We start from the raw sequence: 18,363 nt of genomic DNA on the forward strand, positions 1-18,363 counted from the left end.
TCAGTAGCTACGCTGAAAAAACCAATTCCAGTAACAATGAGTGAATCCCCTCCACCCCCGCTCGCGGCGGCCACCCAGGCGCCGCCGGCAAGCCCCACCACAACCACCCATCCAACCGAATCCCCACCCGCGGTCCGGTCGACCGGATCTGCCTCGTGGTCTACCCCGGCTCGTTTTTCCTGGGCCGACGCCTGCGAGGAGGAGAAGGGGGAATTCGTCCCCGACTCGCCCCTGTCTCAGATCTGGAGGTCGCTGGAGCCGCTCGAGTTCGGACAGGCCACCTACGTGCCCCCGCATCGGAGATCCCCCGCTCCCGCGCCCGCGTCCGCTATCTCGTCTGCCCTCAATGCGCCGAATCCGGGCAGATCTGCAATTACGGAAGATCAACTCCCCCCCCCCCCCCCGCTGGTTCCCCCCCTAGCAGGCAACCAAGGCTCTTCAATGCTGGCTGCTCCTCTGCGCCGGACGCCCCACCCGTCAGCCGTTGGGTGCTCCCCCCTCTACCGGCTGGCCGCCCGCCCCAGGGTCAACCCCGCATTCAAGCCGCGCCTACCAGCCCTCCTGCCCGGGCCCCTCTTTGCGTTGATGATGGCTGGCAGGAGGTCGGGTCACGTCACCGCCCTCGAGTGGACGCGCCTTCACTCCGACGCGACGGGCCTCTGCGTCGCCTGGCAGCGCCGCTCGGAACAGTAAAGGCAGCCATGCCTCCTCCCGCAGTGACAAGGAACACCAGCGGTTCCTCGAATTCAAAAGGAGAACCTGGGGGCGCTATTTCCGGTGCCTTGTTCATGACCACCGTGCCTCCACCTGCAGAGAGCCCCTTCGCTGCCTTGCGTGCTCGGGACGCGGTCACCGCGCCCGAGTGTGCCCCCGCCGGCGGCCAACGCCCACCCCTTCCCCTGCTCCGCCTGCGAGGACGTCGCCTCCTGTTGCTTTCGGCTCCCGTTCCTGGGCCGCCGTCGTTGCCGCAGCACCAGAAACGCCTGCCCCTACGACACCGGCAACCCCTCCGCCTCCTTCTGCGATGGCTTCGCATGGCTTTGGCGCGCCGGACACGCACCCGGAAGAAGACACTTGCATAATCCCCTTCTCCTATGACATCGACAGGGACATGCGGGAGTGGGAGACCACGGCGGCCATTGCGTGGGTCATCAACACTCCCTGCAAGCTGGACGCCCTCGACGTCGACCGCACCATCAGGAAGGAGTTCCGCATCAGCCACGCCGACATCGTCGTCCCGCCGCACCACCCCGTGCAGTTCTTGGTGAAGTTCGCCAACAAGGCGCAGTGCGATGAGGTCCTCGCGAAAGGAACGACGACCGCCCGGGGCCTCACTGTCCGCATCTGCCCGTACCGGCCTCTGGAGCACACTTTCGCTGTGGCCATGGCTTTTCGGGTGCACCTAAAGCTCGAGAAGGTCCCTCCCTTTGCTTGGACCCCGCGCATAGTCGAGCGCATCATCGGCCGTCGCTGCTCCGTGGACCGCCTCGACAGGAGATCGGTGTTCATGGAGAAGACGGACACCCTCGACCTGTGGGCGTGGACGACAAACCCGAGCCTCATCCCTAAGGTGATGTGGGTCACCTTCATGGGGCGCTCCCTTGACGAGAGGGCCGACGAGATCCTGGTCACCGACTACCGGCCGTCAGGAGTCAAGCGCGGCTCCTCCTACCGCGTCATCATCCACCTCGACACAGTGGAAGACTACACCGCCGCCCCCCTTGACGTTGTCACCAGCTTCAACCCGGGTAAGACACCGCTGCTCAAGCCCCGTATCACTACCTTCGACTGTGTGATTGGGACGATCGATGGTGCCCCCCCCCCCCCCGCCCTCTGCTGTTGCTGCTCCTGAGCGCCGCGACGACGCCGACTCACGCGCCCGGCGGCACCGTAGCCGTGGAAACGACCACCCGCGGCCTTTCCCTCGCCGCCGCGACGATGATGACGACAACCGGCGCGGGCGCCACCCCTCGCCCCGCGCCTCTGGTGAACGCGGCTCTGGAGACAACCTCCTCTCCTTCCGCCGCGAGCGCACCCGCTCCCCATGCCGTCGTGACGGCGATTCTGGGCGACACGGCCACCGCCGCGGACATGCGCCAGGCGCCACGCCGGGCGGCCCTGCCGGCCTCCAGAACTCGGGGCTGCAGTGCCTCTTCAACGCGCAGGCCAAGGAGATTCAGGCGGGGCTGTTGGCCCATGCTGCGGCGGGCGCTGACCATGCAGGCGGAGCGGGCTGCTGAGCTGCGGACGCTCCTAGACCAGGCCAGGGCCTACCTGCTGAGGGCATCTGCTGCGGCCGTGCAGCTGGGCCTCGCACCGGCCCCTACAACTGCTCCCTCCCTGTCCCGGGTGCTGGCCGGGAACACGCCATCTTCGGGGAATGAAGCCTGGTTCGCCCAGCCGGGGACACCGGCTGTTCGCCTCTCCGACATTGGCACTGCCGGCCTCCCCGATGCCTTCGCGAGCCTGGCAATCGTCGCTCACCCCATGTCGGCCCTGCCCTCAGCGGGCGCGGCGCCTGCTGACGATTCTGTGATTCCCCGTTACTCTTCATCTTGGCCATTGACCCGCTCCAAGTCATCCTGCGCCGGGCCGAGGAGAGCAGCCTTCTTCCGCCCGTGGGTGCTCGCTCAGTCCGCTGTAGGATCTCCTTGTACGCCGACGACGCTGGCATTTTCGCCAACCCCATGAAGGAGGAGATCGCCACCATTTCCGCGCTTTTGCAGCTCTTTGGCGAGGCAAGCGGCCTCATCACGAACGTGTCCAAGTCCGAAGCCTTCCTGATTAGATGTGAAGGAATTGACCTGGCAAATGTTTTGGCCGACTTCCTTGCGAGGATCGCCAACTTCCCGGGCAAGTACCTCGGACTGCCCCTTCACTTCCGCAAGCTTCGCAAAATTTATTTCCAACCCCTCATCGATAAGGTGGGAGGCCGCCTCAAGGGCTGGAAGGGCAAAAACCTCTCCCGTGCGGGTCGCGTCACTCTCGCCAAGGCGGTTCTGTCTTCCAGGGCGACCTACCATCTTTCTGTGATCTGTCTCCCGAAATGGGTTCACGTCAAGCTGGACAGGATCTCTAGGGGGTTCATCTGGAAAGGTGATGACAGCGAGATGGCGGGAGGCGGCCACTCGCTGGTCAATTGGAAAACTGTGTGTAGGCCAAAGTGCCTGGGCGGACTGGGTATTACCGACATCGAACGTTTTGGGCGGGCCCTCAGGCTCCGTTGGCTGTGGCTCCGATGGAATGACCCTGACAGACCATGGGTGGGATCCCCTCTTCCCTGCGTCAGCTCGTACATGGCCCTGTTCCGTGCATCCACTCGCATCACGGTGGGCGACGGCAACACGGCTCAATTCTTGCTTGACGATTGGTCTGGCTATGGGGCGTTCTGCTCCCGTACTCCGGAGCTCTTCAAGATTGCGACCCGCAAGAACAGATCGGTGGCTAAGGAAATACTCAATGACACCTGGATCCGTGGGTTGAGCCGCCTCTCCTCGCTGGAGCATCTCCGGGAGTTCCTTGATCTGGCCAGGATTGTTGGATCCACCCCCCTTGACCCCCAAAGACCGGACTCCGTCACCTGGACCTGGACCACGGATGGCGCTTACTCCTGTCGCTCCGCCTACCAGGCATGTCGCACAAGTGGCACCCAGGGTACCACCGCTGCGCGACGCGTGGGCCCCGTCTCCGAGTTCCCGGGAGGATTTCACCCCGGGCAGCAGCCACGAGCAGCCCGGCAAGCTACCAGCCCGGAAGAGCTAGCGGGGCTTCGGGGAATATTCCCGCCTGGACACCTCCCGGGAAGCCGCTTCCCGGGAGGGGGGTTCCCGGGTGTGTTGGACCTAGGCGCTTCCCGAGGAGCAACTTGCCGGGAGGAGGGGTTCCCGGGCACAGGCTCCCGCCACAAGGGTGGGGCCCAGCGGACAGAGCAGGAAGACGCTCCCATGGGCCTCAAGGACGGCTGCACTGCCTTCACGCGCGAGTTGCGGCGGGTGACGTGGCCCCGTAAATTCTGAGCGCCAGCGCTCGGTACGTACGACAGGACCGTCAATCCTAAGGATTTCCTCCTGACCTACACGTTGGGGATGCATGCCATCGGCGCCGATGACAAGGTCAGAGCCAACTGGTTCCCAATGGTCCTGAAAGGATCAGCGAGAACCTGGCTACTCAACCTGCCCGCCGGGTCCATCGCCACTTGGGCGGACCTGCGCGAGCAGTTTGTGAGCGCGTTCCAGGGCGGCTACAAGCGCCCGGGAACCATGGCAGAACTGCACACTATCGTGCAGAAGCCGGGAAAGACGTTGTGGAGCTTCATCAACCGCTTCTCCAATCTCTCCTATTCTATCCCGGAGGCGGAGGCGGCTGCCATCGTCAACACCTTCGCCATCAACGTCTGCGATCCCAAGATGCGCGAGAAGCTGTGCATGCATCGGATCCAGACGACATAGGATCTATGCGCCCTGGCGCACAAATGCGCCATGGCCGAGGAAGGGCGCCTAGCGCCCGAGCTAGCAGCTAAGGCTGCCGCGAGCCCTGGCGAGGGTTCGTAGAAGAAGGGTTCCCGCAAGCGCAACGGGAAGCAGGTTCTCGCTACGGACTCAGGGGCTCCTGCGAAGAAGGCCTCGGCGGGTGGCGGGTCTGGCGGCAAGCAAGGCAACGCGCCCCGCTGCCCCATCCACAGCAACTCCACCCACGACGCGCAGAACTGCCGCATCCTGCAGGGGATCAAGCAGCAGCGTGAGAAGCGCCATGAGGAGCGCCGCGCTGCTGGCGCCAGCTTCAACTGTGGCGACATCGGGCATCTCTCCCGAGATTGCCCAAACAACCGCAGAGCGGGGCTGCCGGCGGCGGTGCTGGCAGGGACGAACCCCAAGGGGGACGCGGCCAGCCCCGCGTGGGACGGGAGCGCCCTCCCCGGGGACGTGACAGGGCTCACGCTGAGGAGCAGCACGAGTCCGATCGCACTGGCGGCGACGAACCGGGCTTCCAGGAGCCTCGCGGCGTCGCCTGCATCCATGGGGGAGCCTATGCTCTCCCATCCCACGCCGCGGTGAAGCGCCTCACCCGCGACGTGTGCGCGCTGTTGCTGCACGCAGAGCCGCAACAGCCGCTAAGGTGGTCGCATCTGCCGATCACCTTCAGCGCCGACGACCACCCAACGCGGCAGCTGGGTTCAGGGGTAATACCCGTCGTCGTCTCACCGATCATTAGCAACATGACGGTGACCAAGGTACTGGTGGACAACGAAGCGGGGCTTAACCTCCTGTCTGCCAGGCTGGTGGAGAAACTCCAGTTGCCGGTGGGGCAGCTGAAGCCCACCGACCCGTTCCGGGGGGTTAACCCCGGGATCGTGCGCCCGCTGGAGCGCATCACGCTGCCGGTCACCTTCGGGTCCCGGGAAGCGTTCAGGACCGAACATATAGTGTTCGACGTGGCGCACACCCCGTTGCCCTACAACGGGATCCTTGGTCGGCCAGCGCTGATCAAGTTCATGGCGGCTACGCATTGCGCTTATGGGGTGATGAAGATGCCGTCCGTGTATGCAGTTCTCTCCATCAGGTGCAACCTCAAGGACGCGGCCTGATGCGTTGGCAAGGTCGTCAGGGCCGCCGCAGCAGCTGACGCCGGCGACGAGGACGCTGCCAGAGACGACAGCTTGTCGGGCGATGCCCTGGCAACGAAGAAGGCCCGTGCTACCCCGCAAGAGCTTGCCGGGGGAAGCGCAGGCTCGAGCTCGCGCCCCGGCAAGGGGCAGAAGTTCCGGGAGGAGGCCGCCAAGGTGAAGAAGCTGCCCCTCCAAGCCGGCAATAAGGAACGCACCGTCACCGTCGGTGCGACCTTACTGCCGAATAGGAAAGCGCCCTCATCACTTCCCTCCGGGATAACGCCGAGGTGTTCGCTTGGGAACTATCAGACCTTCCCGGAGTCCCAAGGGAGGTGATTGAGCATCGGCTCGCGGTGCGCCCGGACGCGCGCCCCGTCAAGCAGAAGATTCGGCGGCAAGCACAAGAGCGTAAAGAGTTCATCAAGCAGGAGGTGGACAAGCTCAAGGCTGCCGGGGCAATCAGGGAAGTTCTGTACCCCACTTGGTTGGCTAACCCTGTAGTAGTACCTAAAGAAGGGAATAAGCTTCGCATGTGTGTAGATTTTACTGATCTTAATCGCGCATGCCCCAAGGATCCGTTCCCTGTACCCCGTATCGATCAAATAGTTGATTCTACCGCTGGTTGTGACTTGCTGAGTTTTCTGGATGCCTTTTCCGGCTACCATCAAATTAAGATGGCGGTCGAAGACGAGGAAAAAACAGCGTTCATCACCCTAGTTGGCTGCTATTGTTATACATGCATGCCTTTCGGGTTGAAGAACGCGGGCTCAACATTTCACCGCGCACTGCGTGAATGTTTGCGGCCCTAGCTAGGCCGCAATGCGGAGGCCTACATGGACGACATCGTCATCAAATCGAAGCGTGGGGACTCGCTGATTGATGACCTGCGGGAAACGTTCGATAGCCTCCGCAGGATCAAGCTCAAGCTGAACCCCGAGAAGTGCACCTTCGGTGTGAACTCCGGTCAGCTTCTGGGTTTCTTGGTTTCACACAGGGGGATACAAGCCAATCCGAGCAAGATAGAGGCCATCGAGAAGATGGAGGCTCCCCGCAAGGTGAAGGATGTCAAGCGCCTCAACGGCCGCGTTGCCGCTTTGGCCGCTTCATCTCAAGGCTGGGCAAACGCACCCTGACTTTCTTCAAGGTGATGAAGAAGAAGGGTCCGGTTGACTGAACTCCCGAGGCCGAGGCGGCGTTCCGGGAACTCAAACAGTACTTGAGGTCGCCGCCCGTCCTCGTCGCCCCCAAGCCGGGCGAGCCGCTGCTACTCTACCTAGCAGCGACGGACCAAGTGGTCGGCTCGGTGCTGGTTGCCGAGAGGGAGGAAGATGTTCCAGGGACTGAGGCTGCGGGGCAGGGGGCTGAGCGGCCCCCAGCAACCGCCTCGGACCCAGGGACCACTCCCGAGCCGGTAGCTTCCGCACCGCGGAAGCGATTGGTGCAGCACCCGGTGTACTTCGTCAGCACGGTGATGCGCGACAGGCGAACAAGGTACCCGCAAGTACAGAAGCTCCTTTTGGGGATTCTCCTTGCGTCCCGCAAGCTGCGCCACTACTTTCAGGCGCACCGTGTCATGGTGGTGTCGGGGTTCTGCCTTGAGCGAGCCCTCACCAACCGTGAAACCACCGGGAGGGTGGCCGAATGGAGGATGGAGCTGTCAGAGTTTGACCTCCACTTCACCAACTCTAAGAGCATCAAGAGTACGGCCTTGGCGGACTTCGTCGCGAAGTGGACGTCGACGGGCGTGGAAGATAATGAGCCGGAGACCAGCTTGCTCGGCAAGTTAGACGAGGACCACTGGGTCCTCTACTTTGATGGCGCGTTCAGTCTCCAAGGAGCTGGCGCCGGGGTCGTCATCGAGTCACCGACAGGAGACCAGTTGAGGTTCGCTGTCCAGCTCGATTTGCCGAACTCCACCAATAACACGGCGGAGTACGAGGGCTTGCTCGTCGGATTACGGGCGGCGATCACCCTCGACATTAAGCGCGTGGTTGTTCGCGGGGATTCCCAGCTCGTGATCAACCAGGTGAACAAGGACTACGACTGCCCGCAGATGGCACCGTACGTGGAGGAAGTCCGCAAGCTAGAACGTAAGTTCAAAGGTTTGCGATTTGAGCACGTCAAGTGAAAGGATAACTTCGCCGCCGACGAACTGGCCAAGATGGCAGCAGAGCGCCGGAAGTCTCCGGCGGGGGTGTTCTGCCAGAAGCAAGCGGCTCCTTCGGTCGCCGCCGGGCCGGCTGCCGGGGACGCCCCTCCAGCAACCGAAGGAACCCCCGCAACAGCAAGGGTCCATGCCGCTGATATAGCGGCATGCGTTGGCAGGGAGATCCCTCCCTGGGTGGTGGAGATCGCCCGCTACTTGACAGGGGAGGCTCTCCCAGAAGATGACGTTGCCGCGGAGCGAGTAGCGCGGCAAGCAAAAATGTACACTGTGGTGGATGAAAACCTCTACCGCAGGCGTGCAAACGGGGTCAAGCTCATCTACGTGCCGCAAGACGAAGGGCGCGCACTGTTGGAGGACATACATCGAGGCACATGTTCACACCATGTGGCCTCCCGGGCTTTAGCCGGCAAGGCGTTTCGGCACGGTTTCTACTGGTCCACGGCCTTGGCCGACGCGAAGCAGCTGGTGAGGACGTGTGAGGCTTGCCAGTTCCACTTGAAGAATAGCAACCAGCCGGCGCAGGCCCTGCACGTCATCCCTTCCTCGTGGCCGTTCGCGATCTAGGGGCTCGATATCGTCGGCAAGCTACCGAGAGCGGTTGGTGGGTACGAATATTTGTTCCTAGCCATTGACAAGTTCTCCAAGTGGGTAGAAGTGGAACCAGTGCGGAAGGTGACCGCTCAGGCAGCCATCAAGTTCTTCAAAAGCATTGTGTGCCGGTTTGGTGTGCCTAACAGCATCATCACCGACAACTGCACACAGTTCATGAGCGCAGTGTTCCAGGCCTATTGTGAGGGCATGGGCATGAAGTTGCACTTCGCGTCCGTCGCTCATCCGAGGAGTAACAGGCAGGCGGAGCGAGCCAACGCTGAAGTGCTGCGGGGGCTCAAGACGAGAACCTTTGACAAGCTCAAGGGCCACGGGAAACACTGGGTTGAAGAACTCCAGCCCGTGCTATGGTCAATCAGGACCACACCTAGTCGGGCAACGGACGAAACTCCTTTCGCCCTTGTCTACGGGGCAGAAGCGGTGCTGCCCCTCGAGCTCAAGCACGGATCTCCTCGAGTACGCGCGTACGGCAACACCAGCCAACACGAGCAAAGGGTCGACGATCTAAACTTCATCGAAGAACTTCGATGCCGGGCTACTATGCGAGCCGCGAGCTACCAGCAGGGACACCGTCGTTACCACGACAGGCGAGTCCGTCCCCGGGGGCTCGAGAACGGAGACCTTGTCCTGTGCCGGATACAAGGAACGAAGGCCGGGAACAAGTTGACTCCGAAATGGGAGGGGGCCTTCCGGGTAGTGCAGGTGACCAGACCGGGGGCTGTCCGGCTGGAAACCGAAGATGGCTTGCCGGTGCCAAATAGTTGGAATATTAAGCGCTTGCGCAAGTTCTACCTGTGAAGCGGCGGAGCCCGACCCTCAGGTGATGCCGCCGATGCATACCTCTCGAACTAGTGTAACCGGGCAGCCCCCGTGTGTAAACCACTAGTTATTGTGAATAAAGATAAGTGTTTTTTTCCCGAACTTTAGAGTTGCCTTGCTTTTTTGTGTGTTCCCCCCTTCTGTCTCCTGCTTTTGGTGCACGGAAGTGTCTTTCCAAACTTGGTTGTGAGCAGGGGGCTGCTGGAGCCTCAAAAGCAAAAACCCCGTTGCCCGGATCACTCCGCCACGAGGCATGCAGTCGCCGGGTCCCCCGCAACGTGCATCACGAGGCGTGTAGTTGTTGGGCTCCCGGCAATATACGCCTCGGCTAGGAAATGGAGTGCTCACGTCCAAGTTGGCATCGACCCTTCCGTGCCTGGGGCTTGGGAGGCAGGAGATTACTCGTGCTGCTTTATGTATTTTCGTGAATTTCGAAAAAACATTCGGGCCTGGTAAGAATCTAACCTGCAGGAAAAGGTGGAATCTTACGCACTGTAATACCCGTGGGCTGCCCACGGGTCACGGCATGTAGTAGTGCCTTGTGGTGCGGGACGACCGCAACACGAGGAACTCACCGCACTCCGAGGCTCCTGACTCGGGAGGGCGCCGCCACGTGTGCCAAGGCGACTTGACATGCAGGGTGGCGAAGACTGTGCCACATTTCAGGGGAGGGATGCCACGGGCGCTGCGCTGATCCGTCGCGCACGGTGGCAAGCCCCTCCCCCGCGCCTATAAAAGGCGCGCCCCGGCCATGGAATGGCTCAGAGCGAAGCTGAGAAAGGGGCTGTTAAGGCGGGCGGTGCCGTGGAGGCACGATGGGGGTGCATACCATCCGCGCCTAGCACCGACGGGTGCACTGCCAACGCACCCTTGCCGCATCGCCCCATCAAGCCCGCTCCAAGGGGCGCCGTAGAGACACGGTGGCGGTGCATGCCATCGGTGCTCCGCGCCGACGGGTGCACTGCCGCCGTGTCCTTGCCGCGCCTCCTCAAGCAAGCGGCTCCTGGGCGAGGGCTGTCACGGAGGCACTGTGGTGGTGCATTCCATCGGCGCCCGGCACCGACGGGTGCACTACCGCAGTGCCCTTGCCGCATCCCTCCAGAGGACACCACCGCAAGGAGCAAGGGCTGCCGCGGAGACACTATTGTGGTGCAAGCCATCAGCACCTCGCACCGACGGGTGTACCATCATAGTGCCCCTGCCGCGTCCCCTTAAGAGAGCCTTGCTATAGGTGCGGGTCGTTGCGAGGAGGTTGTGATGGCGCCGGTGCCGGCATTCGCCATCCGTTCCGGCCCATCACCGCGTCCCTACTGTGGCCCTCGAGCAGTCTCGCTCCCAGGCAGCGAGGGCTGCTGCGGGAACATCGTGGCATCCTTGCCGCCCGCTTTCGGCGGTGGTAATCAAATGCCGTCTCGCCAGGTGTGGCCCCGGACCCTACGCGTAGCTGGAGTGTTAGAAGGACGCTTGCGGGGGGGTCCGTCCCGGAAGGGCACGGCTTGGAGTAGTTACCCCGCAAGTGGAGTGGCTCCCCGCCACCGCTTGACCCCAGGTCAGCACTGCGGGTCCGTTCCACGTGAGGCGCACGAGTCCCTGGTAACACAAGGCAAAACACGCAAAGGCTAGGGGGGTCGCCCCGCGAGGCAGCACCGGGAACAAAGAACAAGGATTTAAACAAGTTAAAGAGCTTGATTGTCTAAGTGTTGAACGATTACATAAGCTAATGGAAAAATAATTGTTCAAACGGCGCCAAGCGCCACACTTGCAGGAAAGAACAAACAAAAGAAGATACATCGGAAAGCAGCAAGGACGACTGGGGGCTACCGCAACTAGTTGCCGACGTCTTCGGCCGGGGGCTCCGTGGGCGGCTCGGGGTCCGGCTTCCACTGCATTCGCTCGACCACCTCGTCGACGAACCCGCGCACCGCTTGGGTGTGCGCGGGCTCGTCCTCGCTGTCCGACCAGACGTCCAGCAAGGACTCGAAGGGAAACTCCGGGTCCCGTAGGTGTATCCTCGGGAGGATTGTCCCGGAAACTTTCCGAGCGTAGTTGGCGACTTCGTTGGCGCCGTACTAGGCGATCCAGACGTCAAGAGGCCCAAGCTCCCCCACCAGGTCGGAGAAGAAGGGAACCAAGGTGGAGACGTCCGTCCCGTCCACCGCTGCGGCCTGCAGCTCGAACCGGGGCAGCAGGTCGCGGAGCGCCTGGGCGATCTTCAGCAACTTTTCGGTTTCTATTTGCCGCTGCCCGATCAGCGTGCCGTGATGGAGCCGAGCGTCGTGTGTGGCCTTCTTGGCTTTGCGGAGGTTGTCTTCCAGCGCCGCAAGCTCCGTGGTCTTCACCGCGATGTCATTGCCGGCCTTGGAAAGCTCCTCCCGAACGGCGGCCAGTTCGGTCTCAAGCCTGGCCTCTCTGTCCTTGGCAGAGCCAAGCTGGATCTCGTGCCAGGCCGCCGCCCCCACCGCGTCCTCGGTGGCCTTGACTTGTACCTCCAGCTTGACGCGAAGGCCCTGAATCTCGTCGCGGTAATTGGCGATCAGGTCGCTCTTCTCGTCTAGCCGGGCCTGGGCCGCTGCAAGCACCCCGGCGTGCTCCTTCCTGGTCGCCTCGACGGTTGCCGCCAGCGAGTCCAGCTCCCCCTGAAGCTTCGCGCGCTGGGCCTCTAGCTGCCGGTGGAGTTCGGCCTCCGGGACCACCGGCTCCTCGGCGTCCTCCAAGGCCTGCCGGGCGAGGCGCGCCTCATCCTTGGCAAGGCACGTCTCCTCGCGCAGCCGGGAGAGCTCTTGCCGTTCCCTCTCCACGGCTTCCCGCACCTCGCCAAGTTGGTTCTTGGCAACGGCGTGGTGCTCCCTCACCTCGTTGAAAGACGTGACAAAGGCTTGTTGTTGGTCCCTGATGGCGTCCAGGAACCGGTGCCCACACTCGAAGATGCTCGGATCCCAGGTGATGGGATTCCAGGCTAGCCCAGCGAGGGTGCCGAGGTCGGTGTTTGGGAGGGCAGCCGAGGACGACGAAGCCCCCGTTGCCGTTGAAGGGCTGTGCGGGGTGTCGCCCGCCTGCTCCGGGGGATCCTGCCGCTCTTCCCCGGCGACTCCCCCTTCACTCGCGCCTGGGGACCCTGGGGCTGGAGATGCCTCCCTGCCCACGGCAGGAGCCGTTCCCGGCTGGGCGGCAAGCGAGCCTGCACCAGCCGCGCCCGTGGCTGCAGGCGCATCACCAAGCGCCGTCCCGGTAGGAGCGGTGGCCACCACTACCGCTGTCGCCGGCGCGGCAGGGGTTGGTGCGGGAGCCGGTTCCGGTTCCTCCACCGCCCCCGTGATCTCGACGACAGGGTCAAGATCAACCACGGTAGCGCCCGTTCCAGGTGCGGGCGCGCTCGTGCCTACAGCGATAAGAAGTCTGAGGATCGACAAGTAAGAGAGTTATCAGAAACGGACAAGGGTGGTCGGGGAGGCTACCTTGCACGGCAGACAGACTTGCGATGGGGGCCTTCCCCGCCTCGTCGGTGCTGGCGGGAGCCTCCGGAAGGCTTGCCGCGGGCGAGCTGCCGCTTACTGAAAAAGAAGGTACGTTTATGTGATTAACTAACGGCTGAAAAAATGCAGCAAAGGAGAAGCAAAGGAGCCATACCAGTTGCCGGCGCGGTGATGGCGCCACTGACTCCCGTGACGGTCGGGTCAATGGCGCGCGCCCTCTTGCTCAGCGTAGCGGGTGGGGAGTCACTCCTTCCCCTTTTGCTGGCACCCGCCGGCGAATTGGACTTCAGGGGGTTGCGCCGGAGCACGAAGCCCCGAAAGACCCCCCGAGCAGGCGGCACCATAGGTGCCCGCTGGGTCACCGCGTCCCGGGGCGTCGCGGGAGACGGTGGCAAGGCCACCGCGGAATCAGGGGCCGACCCGAGGAGGCTGCCGGCACACCCCCGGCGGCTGTCGCTGCTGAGGACATTGCCGGATCGCTCATGGCCCCCGCCAAGGCGTCGGTGGGTGCTACCGGACCAGCTTCTGACGCGGTGCCGGCGGCCGCTGCTAGGGCGGATGTCGCCGTTGTGTCTCCGGCGACCCCCACGGACGCGGACGCTGCCGAAGTACCGATGGGCGCCCCTGAAGCGGCTGCCGCCGCGGGGCTGGCGGCCGCTGCCGGGGCAAATGTCGCCGCCGAGGAGGCAGCCGCGGCCGTTGCGAACGCCCTTTATCTCCGCACGATCAGGGGCGCGTCGTCGCTGTTCTCGTCGTCGTCGTCCACGAGGACGACTTTCGGGGATGCTGCAGCCTAGCCCCCCTCGTCATCCAGTGACTGGAGGGAGGGCCAGCTGGTCTCGGATTTGCCCTCGCTCTCCTCGAGCACCTGTTTCTCGTGGGGTACTGGTAGGGGAGCGCGCGGGGCCCGAGCGGGAGTGTCGTCCATCAACCCCCACTCGTTGCAGGGCGGGAAGGCGCCGACGATGTCGTTGAGTGCCACAACGCTGGCATGAAGGGAAAAGACCCCCGGCGGGAACTTTGTTGATTGGAAGGTTTCGCCGAAGATTCCCCTCACCCACGTCCTGAGGGTTTCCAAATCCATGCCGTCCTGCTGGAGGCGTGTCCTGTCCCCGGGACCCGTGTACATCCACGCGGACCGGGAGCGCAGTTGAAGCGGCGCTATACGCCGGTGGATGAAGGTGCGCGCCACGTCCAGGTCGGTGAGCCCCGCTAGCCGTAGCGCCTTGATCTTCTCCATGATGGGGAGGAGATCGGCGTCGCGGTGGTACCTGTCTTGCCAGCCGCTGTGGGGCTGCGGCAACTCCGTGGGCGAGAGGATGAACTCATGTGGGTCTTCCACTCGGACCCAGCACCAATCGCCCCGCCACTCCTTTTCAATCTTCTTCCCCGACCGGACGATGAACTCGGACTTCATCTGGTCGCGGACGCAGAACACCACCCCCGACGACATCGCTTTCGCGTTGTCAATTCGGTGGTAGAAGTAGTGGCGGAAGAGCCCCACCGACGGCATCACCCCCACGAACGCTTCGCAGAGGAATTGGAAGGTGGCGAGGAGGAACAGCGATGTGGGGTGGAGCTGCGCCACCTGCAGCTGGTACGACTCCATCAGTGCGTGGAGGAACAGCGAGAATGGCGGCACCAGTCCGGTGAGGAGGAAGCGCGCGAACACCCGGAAGTCATTGTCCTGGTGCTCGGCGTGTCAGGGTCTCCCCGTGCTCATTGAAATTGGAGGCGACGGCATGCCGAACCTTGTCCAGCGCCTCGCCATTGTAACCAGGACGGTAGAAGGCGAGCGTGGCCCGCATCTCCTGCTTCTTCTGGTCTTTGGCGGCGGCTGCCTTGGTTGCCGCCTCGTTCTTGCTGGCCGCCGCTTTTTTCGAGACCTGCACCTCGTTTCCCTTCATGGTGGTGGGGGGCGCCATGGGGGACGAAGGTGGAAGCTAGCAAGAACGCTTGGGTGCGAGATGCGAAGGAGGATGAGGACAAAGGCTGTGGGGGGGGGGGGGCAAAGTGTTTTTCCCCTTTTGGCAACAGTAAGAGCTTTATAACACCCGGCCGTTTGGTAACGGCCGGTTCCGTACCCTATGGGTGCGCGACGATAACTCCTAATCATAAGGAGTAATGCGCGGAGTGGCCTTAACTTCCCTGTTTAAGGGGGGAGTTAGGGCGGAAATCGCGCGCCCACTACTCCGTCTGTAACGGCGTGGTGCTAGGGGCAACGAAGGGACGCGGGCCCGAGGCGAATCGGGACCCACGCATCGGTTGTGGGTGTAGCCCGGCAACCGACCTAGGGGGAAGGCTCGTCCGGGAATAGGTGATGCTGGCCCACGCCCGGGGGCTACTGTCGCACCAGTGGCACCCAGGGTACCACCGCTGCGCGACGCGTGGGCCCCGTCTCCGAGTTCCCGGGAGGATTTCGCCTCGGGCAGCAGCCACGAGCAGCCCGGCAAGCTACCAGCCCGGAAGAGCTAGCGGGGCTTCGGGGAATATTCCCGCCTGGACACCTCTCGGGAAGCCGCTTCCCGGGAGGGGGGTTCCCGGGTGTGTTGGACCTGGGCGCTTCCCGGGGAGCAACTTGCTGGGAGGAGGGGTTCCCGGGCACAGGCTCTCGCCACAAGGGTGGGGCCCAGCGGACAGAGCAACAGCGCCACGCGGGCGCGTGGCGGGCGTCGGGTGCGCGGTCTCGCCAGGGCGAGGAGTGAGGCGCACGGCGCATTAAATGAGCCGACAGGAGGGGCATTACCCGTCCAAATCAGGTGAACAGTGGCTGCCCAATCCTACCTTTAAAGTTTTAGACCCCTAGCAGCGGAGGTGGCATCCATGCGTGCCACCAGCTCATCGAGGGGGAGTGTCATGTCTCCCTGATCGACACTTGTATTGCATGCGCCGCGGCACCTGTGGTATCCCCTTGAGTATAAAAGGAGGACCCCCGCCGGCGGTCAAAGGGTTCGGTTCGGTTCGGTTTTCGACCAGTTCTAGTCCAAGAATAGCCAGTGGCACTTAGCAGAAAGGGAGAGAGCGCCCGGGGACCCTCCCCCGGCAACGTGTAAACACTTGATCCATACCCAATACCAGTTTAGACAGGCATGACGTAGGGTTTTACACCTCCGGGTGTCCCGAACCTGGCTAAAAACGTGCGTGCATGTGCTCCTAGCTCGCATGCATCTCGGGTACATTACTTTGCAGGTTACGTAGGCCCATCGGCCACGCCGGCGATCGCCGGAGCAATCCCTGACACCCCTGCCAAACCTAAAAAGGGGGCGTGACCGCACGCCCCCGGTGTCGGAGCCCCGTGCGACGACAGGGCACAATTCCATGGCTCCTTTCTGCGTTTCTCGCCCTCCAAGATTTGGGAGGCTGACACGGAGCCCAAATGTCGTGTCTTTGCCTGGCTCCTGCTTCAAAACCGCATCCTCACGACCGACAGACTTGCTATCCGGGGATGGCCTCATGCCCCCATGTGTCAACTCTGCTTGGGCGCCCCGAAGACCGCCCTTCACCTTTGCATGGATTGTCCGTTTACCAAAGCTATGGGGCGCCTTCTTAGGACCTGGACGAGTGAGGGTGCGGCCCTGGCGACGCCTTTTGGCTCCATTGACAAGCGGTGGGACGCCTCCCTTCCCCGCGACGACAAGGCTGCTAAGAGGAGGATGAGTGGCCACCTTATTCATATCTCGTGGAATGCGTGGAAGGAGCGCAACCGCCGCATCTTCAACCTCGCACGCCTCACTTATGTTGAGGTCGCCCACCTTACCTTGGAAGACATCACACAGCGTCGGTTGGCTTACGGTCTCCCGGCCGCTAGCCTTGTCCTGGAACCCGACTAGGCGTTGCGTTTGTGTTGTCTCGGGGTTTCTGTGCGTTTTCCCTTTGTATAGCAAAAACGTCACCTCTCTGTAAATATTTGTTGCTCTCTTCTTAATGAAAAGGCAGTGCTCCGCCTGTTCCTAAAAAAAAATCTGTAAATATTTGTTGCTCTCTTCTTAATGAAAAGGCAGTGCTCCTGACTGTTCCTCAAAAGAAAAATCAGTAGCTACCTGGGAATTTCTCATATTGCCACAAACTATCGCAGCAGAATCCTGCAGTTCGGACAGGACAGGAAAATTCAGCCCCTGTACTTTCTCTTCCCATAAAATCTAAGGCTTCATCTATACGGAGTAGATCATAAGCACAGAAGAAGTCGATGAAAAAAAATCGATTGCATAAGACAATAGATAATATCTCAGCCACTGAACTGAAACATCAAGATGATAATCAATCTTTCAAAGGTCTGCACTCTGGAGTACAATAAACGAATTTCAGTCATAACATCCGACATAATAAACTTTCGAGAAGTACTCCCCCGTCACATATTAAGTGACTTAAATTTGTCTAAATATGAATGTATCTATACCAAAAAACGTCTAGATACATGTAATATTTCGTCACTTAATATGAAACTGTACATCATTAGTCCTAAAAAACATCATTGCTTGACAAGTATAGGGAATGTCAAGTGCCTGAATTCCCACCTTTTCTTATCTTCATGTTGCAACGAACAGGATCGGATGAATCACATTCTAGAAAGGTCCACTAATGTTTTGTTCTTCCAGAGATTTCTAACTGCCGCGGCTTTTTTTTTTAAACATCTGACTTTAAGTATCGACTAAACTGAAATAAAAACCGACAACGAAGAACCCTAATAAAACTATAAGTTACATCAAGATTCTTTGAAGTAAAAAACTCTAGATCCGCTATCCGCATCTTGAAATCTCTCTATGTTTTTCGTGATGAAACTGCAGAAGACCAGACCTGCACAAGCTGGACTAACCTTGTAGGTTTTGAATAGCCGCATGAATCGCTCATCGCACTTTGGCAACCGATGAGAACCTATTATCGTCGAACGCACTTTGGCCGGAAACACACCCCTTGCAAGTCAGGTTGTCGAAACGCAGATCCGTCACCGAACCGACAAGGAAGAAGACCAAAATAACGAAAATACAAATTTATTTTTGTTTCGAAAAATCTTGATGTAACTTATAGTTTCATTAGGAATCTTGTCGTCGGTTTTTATTTTAGTTTTCTCGACATTTTGTACTTTGTATATTGAATCGATAAGTCAGATGTTTCTAAAAAAACTGAGATTCAAGACATGAACATATTTAACCTTGTGCAGCTTATCAGCCCTTCAAGTTTTTCGACACGAGTCCTTAAAGCTTTGACCAAGGGCAAGCAGTACTTCCCCGGGAAATGTTCCCGAAAAGCTGCCGCCGTTCCGGTTAGCTCGGCTAATCCTTAGCCTAATCTTGACGTCGCGGCAACCTCGGCGGTCTAGCACTCTAGCCCTTTCAAAGATTCCCAGCCTAACCCAATTGTTAATGACCATGACACTGCAGCCCGCGGCACCGCGGCGACAGCCTGTTCCAAGCGAGCCAGCATTCGGGCCAAAGATTTGGCGCAGCTGTAAAGAACCTGTCGAAGTGGACTCGGTGCCGAATGATTGCACCGTCCACTGAATCCCAGCAAGCTTGATCGAGCACAGCAAGAATGATGGTTCCTGCAAAAGCGGCGTACTTTAATCGATTAAAGAGATTTTTTTTTGTGTGCGCGCGAGTGGCTCTGCTCTTGCAAGAGCTCAGGCTCCTTTTGCTCTTGTAAAAATATCTTTATCTATTATAATATATTAAATTAGAATCGGTAATGACGGT

This window comes from Brachypodium distachyon, chromosome 4, assembly GCF_000005505.3.
Source record: "Brachypodium distachyon strain Bd21 chromosome 4, Brachypodium_distachyon_v3.0, whole genome shotgun sequence".
NCBI classification, from domain to species: Eukaryota; Viridiplantae; Streptophyta; class Magnoliopsida; order Poales; family Poaceae; genus Brachypodium; species Brachypodium distachyon.